This window comes from Diceros bicornis, chromosome 24 (assembly GCF_020826845.1).
Source record: "Diceros bicornis minor isolate mBicDic1 chromosome 24, mDicBic1.mat.cur, whole genome shotgun sequence".
NCBI lineage: Eukaryota > Metazoa > Chordata > Mammalia > Perissodactyla > Rhinocerotidae > Diceros > Diceros bicornis.
The window spans coordinates 9590945-9611297 of record NC_080763.1 but is presented as its reverse complement, the minus strand read 5'-3'; the positions used below and the strand labels follow the sequence as shown (position 1 = coordinate 9611297).

Genomic DNA, 20353 nt, shown 5'->3' with positions numbered 1-20353 from the left:
TCCCACATACAGCAACTAGAAGGATGTGCACCTATGACATACAACTATCTACTGGGGCTTTGGGGAGAAAAAGGGAAAAAAAGGAGGAGGATTGGCAATAGATGTTAGCTCAGAGCCGGTCTTCCTCAGCAAAAAGAGGAGGATTAGCATGGATGTTAGCTCAGGGCTGATCTTCCTCACCCACACACAAAAAGAGTAGAAAGGACCATGTTTCTGTCTGCCATGACAGCTGGGTAGGGTGTCATTCTGAGAAAATCTAACTTCTTTTCTACATACTGAAAGACTTTTATGGTCAAATTGTTCCCTTCCTTGGGTATAAAGGAATCAGAATCCATCCATTGTCACCGATGGACCAAACAAACGCTCTTCCAGCTCAAAGTGAGCAGTATCAAGTCTGGCCAAGGAGAACTTGGTTCTCGCAGCCCAGTACCTTAACTGGTGCGGGAAAGGCTGCACAGGTGGCTATGGGCCATCCTCCCTTTCCTCCTCCTCTCAAGCTTTGCTCCGGTCACCCTGACGGCCTCAGATAAAGCCGCGTCAGTGTCTCTCATTATTATTATCATCTCCATTGCAACATTACAGGGATCCTTTGACTTCAACGTTGCTCCTCTCCTGTCTCCTCCGGGCGGAGAGGGAAGAGAGGGGAGCAAAGCCCCCGGGAGCCTGCTACAGGTGATGTACGCGGGAAGGCCACCAGGTGACAGACACTCACCTTAGCCCAGAGAGAGGATGGATTCCAGGGCAATCCGAGACAGAGCAGAGTCCACTCGGACCTCTCAGTGCGTGTCTTGCAGCAGCAGGCACGACACCCTCTCTAGCCCCGGGCCTGGTGTGTACACACAACCCGCTGCGGTTGCCTAGGAAACCCGCACTGCGCCTCCGGAGACCTCAGGGTGGGAAAGGGGATGAAAGGGGCGGGGAAAGCAGCGGCTGACCCGTTTCTGGATCACGTGACGGCAACCTCCAACCAATCAGCAGGGGTAGGGGTCCACCCGGAAGACCCCGCTGGTGCTCCTGGGAAACGGTGGGGACCTGCCTGCTCGCGGGTTTGTTGGTGCCTGCGCGCATCCTTCCACGTGCCTTCGCAGAATCAGAGAACGCGGCTGGAAGCAACGAGTTGTGGGCCTGGTGGCGGGGGCTTCGTCGTTGCCTCCTCCAGTGCTAGCTCTCTCCCATTGGAAATCTTTGACCCTCGGGGCCTGGAAGCCCGGACTCGCTGGACTTGAACCGCAGAGGCACGGCGCTGTGATGTCACAAGGTGGCCAGACGCCGGGACAGGCCCTGATCCCCCGGCGTGGCCTCCCTCCCGCGGCCCGCGACCGCCGCCTTCCAGCAATGGAGGCGGCCGCCGCCCGAACCGCCGAGCGCGGAGCGAGCCGAATCGGAGGACCGCGCGGGCACACGAACCCCGCCGGGGCCCTCCGGAGAGGACATGCACCCTCCAAGGGTCTTCTTGTCGTTCTCGGACAGGCTTTTGAAGGCCGTTTAAGTATTCCAAAATGTCCAGGAGGCAAAAAATATTTACAAAATAAAGTGGAATTTAAAGAGGGAAAGGAGGGGCCGAGAGATGAATGAATTTAGTAAAAGGCAAATAACAGTAACTGCGGCTCTCCTTTCAGTCTCCCGATTTGCGCTGTCCAATATGGTAGCCCCTGGCCACGACAACGTGTGGATATTGAACGCTTGAAATGTGGCTAGTCCGAACTGAGATGTGCAATAAAATATACATCGTATTTTTAAGACATTATTTTAAAAACTATTTTTGTATAGATTACATGTTAAAGTAATATTTTTGATATATTAGGTTGAACAAAAATACATTATTAAAATGGTTTCTTTTTATTTGTTAAAAGGGGCGATTAAAAAAGTTTAAATTACATATGTGACGTCTATTATGTTTCTGTTGGACAGTGCTACTATATTTTTTATGGTTCAGTTGGTTTGTGTAGAATATGACGTTCAGGTCGTGCAAAATAGTATCTGTAGTGCTCTTTTCTGTCACTAGATGGCTGCCTCAGTCAATCAATTATAGTTTTAAACTGCTTTCTGAAGAAAAATATTATAATAGGAGTGCAGATTTTAAAACTATTTCCATTTATCTAACGACTATCAACAATTCAACATATTATGATTCAATTAATTTTATCTGTAATATTGATTGTAAACATACATAACATGTAGACGATAAGCTATTTTTCCCTCGACATTTCTTATTTTACAGGAATTTCAGTTTCCACCTGTCATTAATTGGTTAATTAAAAAATAAATAAAATATTTGTGGCTTAGTGGTTTAAAAGAAATACTAAAGAAATCTGATTCATATTTGTATTTTTAATATTATCTTCTCTGAAAATCTGTTTGAACAAGATGACCTGTATGGGCAAATTTGCATCTTAGAGTCTAAAGACTAGATAACAATAGTTTAGAAATCTAAACTTTTAGATTAAGAAATTGGATCAGAAATCAATTAGGTGAATTATCTACATCAAGCTTCTCATTTTGAGGGATGCAACTGTTTTGGATAAAAGTATAGAGATTATCAAACTGTATTGTTAGAAATCTGTTGTGACTTTCCTAAACGGTAAAAGACTGGGAGAGAGCTAACACACAGTTTTCTTTATATTATATAAGCAAGTAGTTTTAAGAATGTTATTTCTAGGTGAAGCTCAAGGATTTGGCCTGTCAGCAACTGAGTCATAGTTCCTGTATAGTTGTAGACTAATAACCATTGTTGACCTGCCACACTAAAGCCTTTGTCCTGAGTAATTCTATTTTTTTGTTTGTTTGTTTTTGAAGAAGATCAGCCCTGGGCTAACATACGTGCCAATACTCCTCTTTTTGCTGAGGAAGACCGGCCCAGAGGTAACATCTATTGCCAGTCCTCCTCCTTTTTTTCCCTTTTTTCTCCCCAAAGCCCCAGTAGATAGTTGTATGTTTTAATTGCACATTCTGTTAGCTGCTGTACGTGGGATGCTGCCTCAGCATGGCCGGACAAGAGGTGCGTTGGTGTGCGCCTGGGATCCGAACCCGGGCCGCCAGTAGCAGAGCGCACGCACCCAACCGCTAAGCCACGGAGTTGGCCCCTGTCCTGAGTAATTCTTAAAGGAAGAATTGCCTGTTAACATATTCCAGATGGTATTTGGAGCAAAAGATGATTACAGTCAAAAGCCATAGGAGGACTACAAATACAGTGACCATTCTTGTTAATCTCCTTTTCTCACTTTAAAGTTTATGATATGGTTTTATGTGTCTGTAAAAGAAACAACAGAAATTGAAACCACTAAAAGTCAAGCCAATTAAATAAACATTCTAAGTGAAGTAAGACTTCATTTCCTTCATCTCTCTGTTCATACTCCTAGACAAAGGCCAAAACATATACATTTAAATCTGTTTATTTATGGGTAAGGGTATCTTGAATCTGAAAACAATTGGGAAGGCATATTGCCACTGAATATAGCAAACTTACTGTGTCACTGCCTGACTTAAGGAAGAATCATTTAAACAAAACAGAGGTGACTTTACAGACCTAAATAAGAAAATCTTGAGTTGCATAATAATTTGTTGATTAAAACCTTTTGAATTGGTTGTTAAATTTATTTCCCAAAAAGCTCTATTCTTACTGGTAGAGAACTGTGGAGACATCTGATTACAATTTGGCTTTGGAATGCCTTTAAGTTTAATTCCAGAGAACCAAAAGTCTGGAGATTTCAAAGGCTAATTTGATTTTTATATTCTTATTCACATTTGATCCTTAAGCAAATGAGTACTTTCCAGTTAATGGTGTTATTAGATTATCTGTGAAAAGTGACTGTCCTACATTTTTCTTTCTTTTTTTTTTTTTTTGTGAGGAAGATCAGCCCTGAGCTAACGTCCATGCTAATCCTCCTCTTTTTGCTGAGAAAGACCGGCTCTGAGCTAACATCCATTGCCAATCCTCCTCCTTTTTGTCCCCAAAGCCTGTACATCGCAGCTGCACATCCCTCTAGTTGCTGCATGTGGGACGCGGCCTCAGCATGGCCGGAGAAGCAGTGCGCCCACGGGATCCGAACCGGGGCCGCCAGCAGCGGAGCACGCACACCCAACCGCTAAGCGATGGGCCAGCCCCACTGTCCTACATTTGAATTTGATATATCTTAAACAGTGAACGCAGCACAACTTAGGGTTTACTTTGACAGTGGAAGAGATAATTATGTGGCACTTTCAAAGTCATCAGCAGCAGCCCTCTTATTATTAATGTCTGGCAATGAATATGTCTTATTCAATTAAAAGTTAGGAGTTGCTCTGAAATAAGGTTTTTTTTGTGTGTGAGGAAGATCAGCCCTGAGCTAACATCCATGCCAATCCTCCTCTTTTTGCTGAGGAAGACTGGCCCTGGGCTAACATCTGTGCCCATCTTTTTCTACTTTATATGGGATGCCGCCACAGCATGGCCTAGACAAGCAGCACATCAGTGCGCACCTGGGATTGGAACCGGGCCACCAGCAGCAGAGTGTGCACACTTAACTGCTGTGCTACGGGGCCGGCCCCTGAAATAAGGTTTTAATTAGACCAACAGGATACTGTTTCTGATAGATCTATCTAAAAAAGTTAAATAATCTTTGTCCATAATTTGTTGAGATATAATTAATGGACAAGCTTTTCTTAAAAGGCAGCCAGAGTGGAATTGTAAAGAGGCACCTACTCTGTCTCAGACAACATAACTTCCTCATTTTATCATCCCACTTGTATTGTATGCAGCTCTAAGGTAACAAGTTGAGGGACAGTGAGTTTAAGCAGGGATAGTAGTCTTAATTCACTAGAGAGCTGACCAGTTCTTTGACTGGGAGAATTCTTTCTCTTTACCTCCTTTCTTTTGTGCCTTTTATTTATACCTCAGGCTCAGAAAGTTGATTGTACTTCTCAGGTCCCAGCACATTGTCATCATTTGTCCATATAAGGCCCTTGTTTTATTTTATCTCCACTTTTTTCTCCAGTCCCACTCTCATCCCAACCACAGGTACAAATCTAATGTTTCTTATACACCTTGAGTGGTGCATTTATCTTTCATAAACAGACAACATTGTTTTGTGTGTCTGGATTTTTTATTTATATAAATGGTATTGTGCTATGAATTTTATTCTGATTCTTTTTTATTTGGTGCTATTTTAAAATCTGTCCTTTGTTTCTGTATGTTCATGTAGTTCATTGTTTCCATATTCTGCACAGTATTCCATTATATACATCTACCAAGTTTTCTCTTTTGTTTGTTTGGCTAGTGATGGGCACCTAGGTTGACTCCAGTAAACAATACTGTATTGAACAGCCTTGTAATTGTTTTCTTGGGGACAATTTCTCTGGGATATAGGCCAGGAATAGAATTATTGGGCAGAAGGTGTTGGGGGAAGAGGGAGAATCCCCCTCTGCCCCTTCCCTTAAGGTTCTTCTGGCTGGCCAAATAATTAACAAGACAGGTTAGCAGGAGAAAATAATACCAAGTTTAATAACATGTGTATACATGGGAGAAACCAGGGACACTGTGTTTCTCAGCACAATAGCAGAAATTCTCATCTTAAATACCATCTTCAACTAAAGACAGAGGAGGATGTTGGAGGTGGGGGGGTGTCAGTTACAGGAGATCACCACTAAAGCACTGCAAACAAGAGTAAGTTTATTATGCAGATTTAAGGTCTTACCTTCCACATTGATAAGTTTCTAGAAATGAGGTCGTCCCCCCTCTTCCCAATACAGAGAGGGAGATACCTTTACAAATGGAGATTTCCCTTATAAATGAAATGTTTGTTTGGCAGCTCCTCGCAGGGCCATCCAGAGAATGTGGCCAGAGAGACAGAACTTCTGATAAGGTGGGCTTGTTGGTGCCTTTTCTATTATAACATCTATTTTACATTATATTACAGCCATCAGATATAGAAGATCTGTTCCAGGAAGGAGTTACTATGTCAAATTCTTTAGGCAGGTAGTGGGGGAGGTCAAATGTCCATCAGAGAAAACAATCAAGGTAAAGAGATATATTTCAGGGTGGCCAAATCTTGTTCTCCCACAAAGGCAAACATGCAAACATACATACTTCACTAAATATCATATGATAACTTTCCAGAATGGCTGTCCCAGATTTTCCTCCCACCAGTAGTGCTTGAGAATTCTCATTCTCTTTGTTGTGGAAATATAATTAAAACCCAAATCTCCTGACAACCCAGAAAACCTCCACAAAGGTAGAAGGAAAAGAAAACAGTTTTATTACTGAATAAACATTAAGCCAGAATATGATGTGTAGTTTATCACAGGCAATCCTCTAAAGAGAGTGCAGACAGAAAGAAACCTTACTCTTTTACACAGCCAAGCAGATGCAGCCTATCCCATGCATGTTCTCAAATGGTAGCAAGACCTCAAATAAGAGGACTTGATAGTGCCATTTGTCATACCTTTAGAATGAACATTGAGTTCATCCTAAATTCACCTGGTAATTGGAGTGACCATCTGTGTTAGTTAATTGGCTTTATCCAAAGGAAAAGTAAACTCACATCCTTATGACAGAAGGTAGTTTTGGAGCAAGGCACCCACTGAAGTTAGCTCCGACCCTCCCACAGAATCTGGGAAATAGGGGTGCTATTGACCAACACTCTCTCTTTAATCAAACTTTAGTCAGGATTCTTTGAGTCCTTTTTGACTAGGCCTCACCTTTGAGCTCTGTTCTTGGCCCTGTTAGACCAGTTTTAGCAAGAATCCTGATAGGTCAGCCTAGCAGGAAATCTCCCACCCTTGATATTTGATCAAATTCCTCCTCCCCCACCCTCTATAGCTCATCACTGTGGCCTGCCTTCCTCAATAACCTTTCCAGTCCATTTTGGCAGAAACCCCCTTATCCTTGACATTTCTTCTTAGTAATTTTCCATCCACTGACCCCCAACCCTGCTCCATGGCTGTAAGCCCCCACTTGTCTTTGTTGTATTCAGAATGGAACTCAGTTCTATACTGAGGTCTCTCTTCCCCTGCTGCAATAGTTTCTGAATAAAATTTGCCTTTGCCACTTTAACTTCTGTCCAGCTCTGATTTTCTTTGACACTATCTTCCTCGATGATTACATTTCAAAAAGATGGCCCTGTGGAATAAAATGAGATCAAAAAGACCTCTGAGAACAAGGTGGACTCTGTGTGGGTAACAGAGACCTCAAAACAAAATGGAGCCAAGTGGCCACGATGGACCCGGTTGCAGTCATGTACTCCGTTCTCAAAAAAAGCAGAGAATGCACTTTTAGGCTTTGAATCTGCCAAAGTTTCTGATTTTACAAAAGCCCTTAAGAGCCCCCTGGACCTAATCAATAAAATTGTGACCTGGGCCAACAATCAGAACTAACCTAGCTTGCATCCCTCATTTGCATAGGTGGACCTGAAGGGAACTTGGGCAAGAACTTTTTTCTATAAAGGCAGCTCCCTTTTCTTTGTTCTCCCAGAGTCTACTTTCTGTTTGCTGCCAAAGACTAGGCCTCCCTGATTTGCAAACTACGAGTGATAAAGCTTTCCTAACTAAATTCTTGTATTCCAAATATTTTTGTTGACAGTTCCAGGTCCTTGAGAAAGACATTTCTGGGTTATAAAGCTGGCAAAAGGCTTAGGTTTTAAAAACGGACAAAGAAAGAATTTGCCATTACAAGTTTTCTAAAGAAAATGATCTGAAAGAAAAGAAGGGAGGGAGAGTATCTTTCCCTTTTTGTACCAGGGAAAATTAATTTTTTTTCTTTTTCAAATTGTATTTACCCTTACATCCATATCTTTGCCAAATGTTTGCTAAATGTCTGCCTCGACCTCTAGACTTTGAGCTTTATGAAGGCGGGAATCACATCTCTCTTGTTCTCCATTGTATTCCCAGCATCTAGCTTAGTGGCTGTCACATGGCAAGTACTGAATAAAGATCTGTGGAATGTATGAATACCAATTAATGTGCTAAGTGCTTTATCTAAATGCTCTCATATTTTGATCAGTTTGTTGTATCAGGCCTCTAAAATGCCCATAGCACCCTAAACCACCTTCATTCTCTTTGAGAAAGCAAGAAATTAGCAAATAATTTTTCTGTCTGCAAACTTAGAAGAATTCCAAGTTTCCTCCACTTTAAGCAAATTAAACCTGTATGAAGATTGTAATTTACAAAACCCAAATTGGCAATGATGGTTTACTCTAAATATCCAATTCCTTTCTCTGGAAGATGGTAGTGTCTTCCAAAAATTCATGTCCACCTGGAACCTCACAATGTGACCTTATTTGGAGCTAGGGTCTTTACAGATACAATTAGCTAAGATGAGATCATACTAGATTAGAGTGGCCCCTAAATCCAATGACTGGTGTCCTTATGAGAAGGACATATGACGACACAGACACACAGAGAGAAGAAGGTCATGTGAAGACGGAGGCAAAGATTGGAGTGATGCAGCTGCAAGCCAAGGAATGCCAGGGATTGCTGGCAACCACCGGAAGCTAGGGAGAGGCAAAGGAAGATTCTTTCTGAGAGCCTTCAGAGGGAGCATGACCTTGCCGACACCTTGATTTCTGACTTCTAGCCTCCAGAACTGTGAGAGAATGAATTTCTGTTTTGAGCCACCCAGTTTCGGTGATTTTTTATAGCAGCCTTGGGAAATTATTACAAGTCCTGCTAGGAAGAGCCAGCCCAGGGCATGTAGTGGTTAAGATTTGGTGCTCTCACCCCACATGCCTTGGGTTTGTTTCTCAGTCAGGGAACCACACCACCTGTCTGTCTGTCTGTCGATTGTTGTACTGTGGCAGCTGTGTGTTGCTGTGATGCTGAAAGCTATGCCCCTGGTATTTCAAATACCAGCAGGGTCACCCATGGTGGACAGGTTTCAGTGGAGCTTCCAGCCTAAGATAGACTAGGAAGAAGGACCTGGCCGCCCACTTCCAAAAAAACTGGCCTTGAAAACCCTATGAATAGCAGCACAGCATTGTCTGATATGGTGCCGGAAGGTGAGAGGATGGCACAAAAAGACAGGGCAGTGTCCACTCTACTGTACACAGGGTCACTAGGAGTCCAAATCGACTCCATGGCACTAACAGCAAATAGCTTGGAAGCGGAAGGTATCTTACCCAAAATTACACATACAGGAAGTGATCCAGAGCAGTTCTTGACCAAAGAGCCAGAAATACGATTAGAGTAGGGAGCAGAGCCAAGTTTGAGTCAGGCAAAGACAAGAAAGGTGTCTCCAAACTATTCTGCCCACCTCTGGCATGAGGCATAAGGCAAGTTAAATCATATTAGCACCCCCATACATGCCATAACCATCCCATTGTCTTTCCTAGTCCCTACCCAAGCTGGTCCAGCTCATCTCCTTCTCTCCATTTCTACCACAACTGCCTTAGTTCAAGGTGCAAAACTTTTTACCATCAGCCTCTAAATTATTCTCCCAGTCACTAATCTCTGCCCCCTAGCCTATTCTCCTTATTACCTCCAGGGTTATTGTCCTAAAAACTAGATCTGATAAAGTCATGCTTTAATATACCTCCTTTGCATCATCCTTTAGATGTCCATTCATTTGTACCTTCATTCATTCAACAAATATTTATTGAACTTCTGCTGTGTGCAAAGTACTCTTCTAGGCCCTAGGGATACAGAACTGAACCAAACAGGTAAAAATGTCTGCCTTTATGTAGCTTGCATCCTAATGGAGTGAAGACAATAAATAAGTAAGTAAAATGGATAGCAGGTTAGCTAGCGATAAGTACTAAGAAAAAAAGTAAAGCAGAGAAGCGAGATAGAAAGTGTGTGTGTGTGTGTGTGTGTGTGTGTATGCAATTTCAAATTGAATGTCCAGGGAAGGCCACAATCAGTAGATGATATTTGAGTAATGACTGGAAAGAGTCATGATGATATCTGGGGAAGAGCATACAGGAAGAAGGAAAAGCAAGTGCAAATGCTCTATGATAGGAATGTGCTGGGCATTTTCCACGGATAGGTGGAGCAGAATATCAAGGGGTCAACTCATAGGAGATTAGGTCAGAGGGAAATGGGAGGCCAGGTCATGTAGGTCTTTGTAGGCTATTATATGGCTCTTATGTGGACTTGAGCTTTTACTCTGAGTGCAATAGGGAGCCTTTGGAGGATTTAGAGCAGAGTGACTTGTTCTGACTTTGGCTTCTGTGTGAAGAACAGACTTAAGTGAGGCAAGAGCAGGAGCAGAGTTATGGGTAGGGTGACCATTCAATTGTATCATTCAACTAGGACATCTTTAAGAGAGAAGGGAAACCATTAATAATTATGCCAAGACAAAAGGTGAAAACTGGGACTGTTTACAGGAAAACAAGGATGTGTGGTCATCCTAGTCATGAGACTATTGGATTACTGAATCCAGGCAAGACATCTTGGTGGCTTAGACCAAGATGGTAACAGCAGAAGAGGTGATAAGTGGTTGGATTCTGCATATATTTTGAAGATATCAACAGGTTTCACCAGGGATTGGAGGTGGGATGTGAAAGAAAGAGAGGATGATCCTAAGGCTTTGACCTGAGCAATTGGAGAAAGGAGTTGGCATTTTCTGAAATGGGAAGGCTGCAAAGGGAACAGGTTTTAGGGGGTGGGAGGATATTAGAGCTTAGTCTTGGATATTTTAGGTTTGAGATACTTACTATAAATGCAAATAGAGAAGTTAAGTATGAAGTTGGACTTATGAGTCTGGAGTTCAGGAGGGAGGTCCAGGCTGGAAATATAAATTTGGGTATCATCAGCCTAAAGATAGTATTTAAAGTCATGAGACTGGATGAAATTGCCAAAAGAGTGACTGTGGGTAGAAAAGAAAAGAAGTTGAAGGGCTAAGCTCTGGGACACTTGAATATTTAAGTTCAGAGAGATGAGAAGGAACCAGCAAAGACTAAGTGTCCTAGCCAGAAAGGTGGGAGGAAACCAGGAAACCGTGGTGTTCTAGAAGCCAAATGAAGAAAATTGAGTGATGATAGGTCAAGGAAGATGAAGCCTGAGAATCGAGGTCATTGAACCTACTAAAAATGACAGTTTCTACAAACTGAGTTCAAGAGGAATGGAAGTAGAGAAATTGGAGACTATGAGTATTACAGACAACTCTTTCAAGGAGTTTTCCTATAAAGGGAAGAAAAGAAATGGGGCAGAAGCTAGAGAAGTAAGGTCAATGAGGGTGTTTTTCAAGATGAGAGAATAACAGCATGCTTTTATGCTAATAGGAGTGATCCAATGGGGAGCAAAAATTATCTAGGAGATAGAGGGAGCATTGTTGCAGCAATGCTTCTGAGGAGTTGAGAGAAGGTAGGTGTGCAGAGGTCGCAGGGTCAGCCTTCGCTAAGAGCTTAAACAGGAGAGAAGGTAGAGTAGATGGGCACAGCAGCAGGTAGGCAGGTGTATGTGGTGGTGGAGGTATGTGGAAGCCCGCTTCTTATGGCTTCAGTTTTCTCAGTGAAGTAGAAAGCAAGGTCACCTGAGAGTGATAATGTGGGAAGATGTGGAGGTTTGGTGAGAGAGGAGAAAGTATGATTCAATGGTCCAGGAGAATGGGAGAGTGAATGGAGTAGGGAGATAGAGTATGATCGCCTAACAGTGTTACTTTCTTGTGAGTTTAGTAATCAGGAATCTAAGGTGAGACTCATCAGTATGGTTGTGATTTTTCTCTATCCACATTCATCTGTGCACGCATTGGCATGGAGGATGGGGAGAGTTGAATTTAACCAAATGTATGCAGCAAAGTGAAAGAGGGGCAGGTAGGTTGAGAGTGTATTCACAGGAAGGTTAATAATGATTGACCTTGGAATTTAAGCTGGTTGTGGAAGAAGTGACCTCATGAAGAAGGTAAGAGGACATGGGTGGTAGGATTAATGGGTTATGCATACCAGTTGAGGGGGGCACAAGAAAATCCCAAATTCTTAGCACTTCATAAAATCAAAGGCCAAATTACCTCTTGTTTCCTTGCCCCTACACTCAACTTTGCAGCAATTCCTCTATCCACATCAAACTCCTCATTTCCAGAACATTGTAAGGCCTTTCACCACACTACGCTTTTGTATCCACTAGTCCCTAGGCCTCAAATGCTCTTCTCCCCTCCCTGCCTGCCTATCCCTGCAAATCCTCTTCAACACCTTCTCTCAATACCCCAGCAGAGTAAGCTCTTCTTACTCTGACTTGCACCCAGATCTTGTTCATTCTTTCGTTGGAGATGTAGTGTGTTTATCTGTGGTCAGTCTCTTCAACCAGACTATGAGCTCTTTATGAGTCAGGGCTACATCTCATTCATCCTTGCATTCCTGTGGACTGTAACAAAATAGAAACCAAAATATGCCTGAATGAATAAATGAGTGACTGGATACCATCAGGGTAAAGACCTCACCTCATTCTAGACCGGAAGACTGTAAACCTATTGATTGTTTGCAAGCCTGTCTGATTATTAGAATGACTTGTAGAATGTTTTTAAGTTTCCAAGGGCATATCCCAGAGAATACCATTCAGTAGGTTTAGTGTGAGGTTCATAAATTTATGTTTTAAAAAGTTGTCCAGATGCTTTTAGTAATCAGTCATGTTAATATACCCTAGTTAGTTATCAAGCTCTAACCAGAAGCTGATTCAAGCTCTAACCAGAAGCTGATTCAATGAGGAAGAAATTAGCTTCTTTATCTTTTTATTTTCCTTAGAAAAAATACAAGTATCCTTGATAAAGACGTCCATTTTCCCACTGTCCTTTCCCCAAAAAGCTGGTAAATGAACTAACACTAAGATGATAGTTAACCCTAAGAGTTGATAGCATAGTACTTCTCCTAGGAGAAGATTCCTCTTGTGGCACAATTTTAGGTTTCTGAATTTTTCTTTTTTTTTTGGCACGAGAGTTTATTAACCTGGAAACTTTTTGATGTTAAGTGAAGAAAGTCCAATTCAAATAAGTTTAAGAAATTTTTTAAAAAAGGAATTCATTGACTTTCATAAGCAACATGTCAAACGTCCCACCAGGACTCAAACAATGATATCTGGACTCAGAACGTCTTCATCACTCTGATCTATTTTCATCAGCTTCATTTTGGAGAGGAACATCTCCACATAGTGCCAGGCTTACATTCTGACAGCTTAAGGACCCTCATGGAAAGAGGGAGCCCTTTTCCCGGCAGTTTCAACACAAGCTCCAGGATTCAGGCCCATTGGTCTAACTTTGGTCACATGCTCAACCAGAACTCTCTGATTGGTCTAGGCTGAGGGGTGGGGTCAGGCCCACCAGAATCTCGTGTACTTTTAGAAGAGGGATGATACCCTGAAGGAAAATGGAGATGTTCTTACCAGAATGTTGAATCCTGGGAAGGCAAAAACAACAGACGTCCACTGTAGCAAGAGCGCCTGTCCTCACAATCTTCACATCACAACGTGTAGGTATTACCCCACATGTCCCAACCAGTGCTGCTTTGACTCTGTAGAGATTTATCCTCATTTCTTTTCCATCTGTAGTATGTATTTTACAATAAAATATTCGAGAAGTTAACAGAGTAAATGTGAGAATCCCCCCACCCCCGTCCCAGTTGTCTCACATTTCCTGACTTGGTGAAGCTAATCTACTACAGGATTAAAAACACTGGGGATTTGCTCCTGTTTTCATCTGTTTCTGCCTCAGACTCATGGGAGGCAGCAGTTTTGCCTAAGTGAATCTCCTGCATAGACCCAAACTTTCCCTCAGGTGGGCTGTTGCAAGATTCAGTGGGAATAGGGAATGTTAGTGAGCCCTTTTGTCTACAGATGTGTAGCCATTTTCCCAGTGGCTTTCCCAGTATCAAAGCTGATATTTTGATCTCCATTTACCTGTCTCACACCTTTTACCCAGTTGATTCCAAGCTTGGGAGGGAAAGAAAGGGGTATTATTTTTTGGCTTTCTAAAACCTGATTCTGTAGTTTGGGTTAAGTGTATTTTTGTATAATCCAAATGTTTGAAACTTAAAATGCATATTGACACTGAAGAAAACCAGAATATTCCCTTAGTCAGAATAAGGAACTCATTCCATTTTCGGAACATGAAAGTTTGCTATACTGTTACTACAGACCTACCTCTTAGCCACATGTACACAAAGATGACAATATCTGTAGAAATTAGAGCCAGCCTACACAGAAACATTTGGTTTGCTTTATAAACCACGGCTAATGGGCACATCTATGCACTTGGCAAGAGATCTTGGGAAAGAGATGCAGCACTGTTATTAAACACAGAGAACTCTCAGACAGTTACTAGCTGTGGTCAGCCCCATTTTGCTAGCTATGCCAGAATGATCATTACATGAGCAAACCTGCAAATCCAACACCTGAATAGAAGCAGAATTTTAATTGTGCAAATACAAGAAGAACTCTACGAAGCAGAACATTAGATTGTAATTAACTTTAAATGACCCTCTTAAATCAGATCCAGGACATCAAAAAAAAAAGAAAGCCATTCATGCCCTTGAAAACATTAGTAACGTATATACGTATAATGTGAATGTCTCATATATATTGTCATTCGTATATATGTATTTATACATACACAGAAGAATTTTACCTAAGATAGTGAGTTTTGTATCAGAGTTTTAAAATTATTGTGCTTCAGAGACCTTGAGCATTTAATTCACGTTTTGTCTTAAAACAGAACCTCATTTAAAATTATTCCAGATAATCTTTGTTAGAAAGATATATTAGCAATCTTCCATTCTCATTTAAAAAATCCCTATTGGCAGGACATTTGCCTTGTGATTTACCTAAATCTGAAATGCTATAGACTCTTCCTTCTTTGTCTTTTTTTGATCTTCAGTGAAGATAGCTACTGATCCATATTAAAAAGTCCATATTCTAGATCAGGCCTGTTCAATAGACACAAAATGTGGACCATATATGTAATTTTAAACATTCTGTTAGCCATATTAAAAAAGTAAAAAGAAACAGGTGAAATTATTTTTTACAATATTTTAAAAATCACATTTATTTTCATCAGAGAAGTCTTTTTTTATTGAAGTATAATTGACATATGACATTACACTAGTTTCAAATGTACAACATAATAATTCGATATTTGTGTATATTGTGAAATGATCACAATAAGTCTAGTCAACACCCATCACCATACATGGGTATAGAATTTTTTTTCTTGTAATGAGAACTTGTAAGATTCACTTTCTTAGCAACTTTCAAATATGCAGTACAGTATTATTAGCTGTAGTCACCATGCTGTACATTATATCCCCAGGACTTATTTATTTTATAACTACAAGTTTGTACCTTTTGACTCCCTTCACCCATTTTGCTCATCCCTTGACCTCGTCTCTGGCAACTACCGAGCTGTTCTCTGTATCTATGAGCTTGGGCTTTTTTTTTGTTTTTTTAGATTCCATATATAAGTGAGATCATACAGTATTTGTCTTTCTTTGACTTATTTCACTTAGCATAATGCCCTCTAGGTCTATCCATGTTGTCACAAATGGCAATATTTCATTTTTTTATGGCTGAATAATATTCCACTGTGTATATATACCATATTTTCTTTATCTGTTCACCTGTTGATGGCCACTTAGGTTGTTTCCATATCTTGGCTGTTGTAAATAATGCTGCATTGAACCTGGGGGCGCGTATATCTTTTCAAGTTAGCATTTTGGTTTTCTTTGGATAAATACCCAGAAGTGGAATTGTTGGATCATATGGTATATTTTTAATTTATTGAAGAACCTCCATACTGTTTTCCATAGTGGCTGCACCAATTTACATTTCCACCAGCAATGCATAAGTGTTCCCTTTTCTCCACATCCTCGCCAACACTTATGTCTTCTCTTTTTGATAATAGCCACTATAACACATGTGAGGTGATATCTCATTGTGGTTTTGATTTGCATTTCTTTGATGATTAGTGATGTTGAGCATCTTTTCATGTACCTGTTGGCCATCTGTATGTGTTGTTTGGAAAAATGTCTATTCAGATCTTCCGCCCATTTTTTAATTGTTTTTTTCCCTTTTGGTATTCAGTTGTGTGAGTTTTTTATATATTTTGGATATTAACCCCTTATCAGATATATGATTGCAAATATTTTCTCCCATTCAGTAGGTTGCCTTTTCATTTTGTTGATGGTTTTCTTTGCTGTCAGGTGAAATTAATTTAATAATATTTTTTAACCCAACATATCAAATACTTATTTTTCAACACATAATCAATATAAAAAGTCATTAATGAGCTATTTTACATTCTTTCTTTCATATGAATTCTTAAAAATCCAATGTATATTTTATCCTTACAGTGCATCTAAATTCAGACCAGCTGCATTTCAAGTGCTAATAGACACCTGTGAGTAGTGGCTACCATATTCAATTGAGCAGTACTAAATGATATGTTTTTAATTTTTTCATTTGGAATTTAGATGAATATTAGACTAAGTTTAGCTGCAGTGAAAGAAAACACAAAATATCATGGCTTTATACAGATAGAAGTTTATTTCTCTCTTATACCAAGTTGGGAGATCGTGATCTGGAGTTAGTAAGGTGGCAGGGAACTAGCTTTTTTATCTTGTTGCTCTGCTATGTATGCTTCCATTAGCAATGTCACTTCATGGTCTAAGATGCTCACTCCTTCTCCATTCATCACATCTACGTTCCAGCCAGCAGAAAGCAGGAAAGAGAAGAAGGAAGTTTCATATAATAATCATAAACTATCAGCCAAAACTTAGTCACAAGTCCACAGGTAGCTGCAAGAGAGGCTGGCAAATCTAATGTTAATTTAAGATAGTCTTATGTCCAACTTAAAATTGGGGGTTTTATTACCAAGGAAGAAAGGGAAATGGATGAGAGGAAACTAATAGCCTTCATTTCAAGAGAGTCTTTGAAAACTCAATAGGTCTTTGAGGAGACTGTCTTAAATATACTCATCACTGTTTGGAAGTGAAACAAGGCATCTTTAGGGTTATATCTAATTTAATAAAATTAAATCATGGATTTGTTAGTTTACTGGCAAATCTACTGGCATTTAACATTCCAGAAGGTAGAGATTCCAACGGGTTGTGTGACTTAGAACTATGATGTATAGCAGTATGGAGAACTGGGGCTATGCTTGTGTAACGTTCAGAGAGGTTTCTGCCACAGTAGAAAGCTCCCCTCAATCTTGGCTTATAACCAGATCATCTGACATGACTTTTCTTGTTCTGGCTTCCCAGTCTTGTGTTCATACATGCACATATTTAAGTGCCTAGTTATTAAATTTGGGTTGTCATGTGTTCAAGAAGTGTGTTAAATCAAGTGTTTCTCTAAATGTGGAGCCATTTTCTGGAGAGAAAATGGGCTAAATGGATGATAGACTCCATTTTCCCCCTTTTGGCTGGCTGCTTTGCTACCATTTCACCATTTTTTTAATGTATCTTTCTTTTCTTCCTAAATATTTGGAAATATCCAGAAGGCAAGGGCCTATATTTTACTGATTTTATGTTTCCCAGACACAACTTTAGTAGAGCATTTGAATAAACAGATATTTGATATTTCTAATTAAACGTACTGCTACTTTAAAGCTCTGAACTCTAGGGCAGATATCCAAGGATGAAGGTTACAGATAGTACAAAAAACTCGAAGCCATACTCTTCCTGCTTTTTTTTTTTTTTTTTTTGGTGAGGAAGATCAGCCCTGAGCTAACATCCATGCCAGTCCTCTTCTTTTTGCTGAGGAAGACTGGCCCTGGGCTAACATCTGTGCCCATCTTCCTCCACTTTATGTGGGCCGCCGCCACAGCATGGCTGACAAGCGGTGCGTCAGTGCGCACCCGGGATCTGAATCGGGCAGCCAGCAGCAGAGCGCGTGCACTTAACCACTACACCACAGGGCCAGCCCCCTTGTTTTTTCCCAAAGACTGTTTGCCTACTTTCTCAAGACATATCCTAACAGTTGAAGTCAAATTTTTCTTATTCTCCCGTCTTCAATCAATATTCTTAACCTCTGGTCCAACAAAAAGCATCACTGTCCTCAGAAAACTATTTAAATTGTGTAGAGACTTGAAGCCTGGTAATAAGTGAATGGGTATCTAGCTCAGGTTTTATGGCGGTTTAGAGTGACTTCAATAATCTAAACAGGTACAGCAAAATTCTCAAAATGAATTCATTTTTATTTAATTTAGTAAATGAATGCATTAGTAGACAGTTGGGTTTGTTTGAGAAAGGGAAGGAGAAAGGAACCAACACAGGGAAGTAAAACGTCATACAATCAAATAAATGGGGAAGATTCACCCTGTCAGTTTGAGTCTCGCTGTTATTTTCTCTACTAGACTGGGCAACTCTCAGAGGACAGGGTCCCTCTCTCAGTCTTCTCCTGTCATAAGGTCTTAGGAGCACATTTGCCACATGGTGGTTACTCAACAGGTGTGTGTTGTGAAGTGATGGAACAATTAAGACTCTTCCTCCTTATAGTGACCCCAGGAGATAACCCCTGAAATACTGCCAATAACCTTTTACTAACCAAAGTTGGTTAAGTTAAAAAGATACTTGAATAAAAATGATGATTTTAAAGAAATCATTGTTGCCCTTCCCACACCAAACTCTTCTCAATAAGTTTAATCATTGTGATTCTCATTTAGAACTATTTCAGCAGCCCCTTGATTGGACCCAAAAAGGAAAATAAACTAGAAAAGATTTAAGCCCCTTCTAAGGTTGTAGCTCAGAGAGTGGAGAAGGGAGAATAAATGGGATGAATGCAGATGAGGTCTTTGTGTTCCTCAGTTATAGACATTTCTCCTTCCCCAGGATGCACTTTATATCTCTAATTCTTCACTTATCACTTTTACTTGTTTGTAATTCAGTTGAAGTGATATCTACTTCATCTGCAATCCTCAGTGGATTTGAATGCTTTAATTCTTTAGATTGCCATTAAGAATTTTCCAACTGGATATTCCATTTAAAGGGAAAAAAGGCTCATTACTTCAAGGATTTTAAAAATATTCTTAGATTTTCTCACTAATTTTCTTCCCTTGGTTTTATTTCTAAGTTCAATTTAAATGAGTTGCTGAGCATTAGGAGTATCATTTGAGCCACAAATACAGGGACTCAAATGAGAGCTACACTGGACATTGATGAGCAGCCACAATGAAAGACTGACAGGAATTCAAACTACAAGTTGATTGGCTTTCTCTTTTCCTTCATAGAATATCCCTACCTTTCCCAGTTTTCAGGAATATCAAAGCATATTTACTAGAGAGAGCTTTTAATTTATGATTTCACCACAAAAAATCTCTTGATTAGAAGAGCTATTCTCAAAATTTTGGTCTCCTTTATACTCTTAAAATTATTGAGGACCCCAAAGAACATTTGTTTATGTCAGTTATACCAATTGATACTTACTATATTAGAAATTAAAGTCAGAAATTTAAAACATGTTTATTAACTTATTTTTAAAAATAATAAATTCATTAAATGTTAACATGAGTAACATATGTTTATGAAAAATAACTGTATTTTCTGAAAGAAAAACTTTAGTGAGAAACACAGCATCGCTTTACATGTTTTAAGAATTCTTCAGTGTCTGACTTAAGGGAAGACATCTGGATTCTTATCTCTGCTTTGCGGTCAATCTGCTGCAAAATCTCAGCTCCTGTACCTCGTACTCCTGAGAGAAAGAAGGTGGAAGGAAATAACATCTCAGTACCGTTTTAAAATCAGTTTGACCTCACAAACCCTGAGAGTCGCTGGCTGCACATCGAGAACCACTGGTTTAGAACAATATTTGCTTCATGAAGAAAATAGGTGGAATATTCATAATTGAGAATAAATAAATGTAGAATTCTAGACCTAGAAGTTACTCCATTAGTTATTGGGACATAATTTTTAAATACATTTTTAAATGATTTCTTCACTAAGTTGGAGAGGTAGAGCTTAGTTTTAAAATTCTGAAAAATTCCACATATGTGCTTGACATTATTGAGTGCCAATTATATAAGGAGAGATATACACATTGAGCAGAACTTTAAGAAATAGTCTTCAGAAGTTGTCATTTGTGATCTTTCTTTTTTAACTAGTTACCACCAACATATTGCCTAATAGAGTCAGTGTGGTACAGTAGAAATAGCTCATGGTTTTGGATTCTGACTTCAGAATTGACTGGCTTGGTGAATTTGGGCAAGTTACTTCACTCCTCTAAGCCTCAGTGTCCTCATTTGTGAAATGAGACTAAAACTGCTTGCACTGCAGAATTGTAAGGATTAGAGGGGTGTGTGTGTGTTTGCGTGCATGTGTGTGTGTGTGGGTGAAGTCAGTTAACAGCTGTGACTGTAAGGATTAAGCCCCCACCTCACAATTAGCAGGGGTTAAATGAACAGCCATGTTGATTCCACCTGGAAACAGGTGGGGGCAGTGGTGAGCTGCACCAGAAGGGAGGCTTTGGC

General features: G+C 40.2%; 1 protein-coding gene across 1 annotated transcript in view; it reads right to left on the bottom strand.

Moving 5' to 3' along the window:
* LRRC9 (leucine rich repeat containing 9) overlaps nt 1-854 on the bottom strand; it is a 122779-nt gene extending 121925 nt beyond the window's left edge. Inside the window, exon 1 of the mRNA XM_058567041.1 lies at nt 713-854. The gene's annotated coding sequence lies outside the window, so the exon portion shown is untranslated. The remainder of the gene's footprint in view (nt 1-712) is intronic.
* Between the last annotated feature and the right edge of the window lie 19499 nt (nt 855-20353).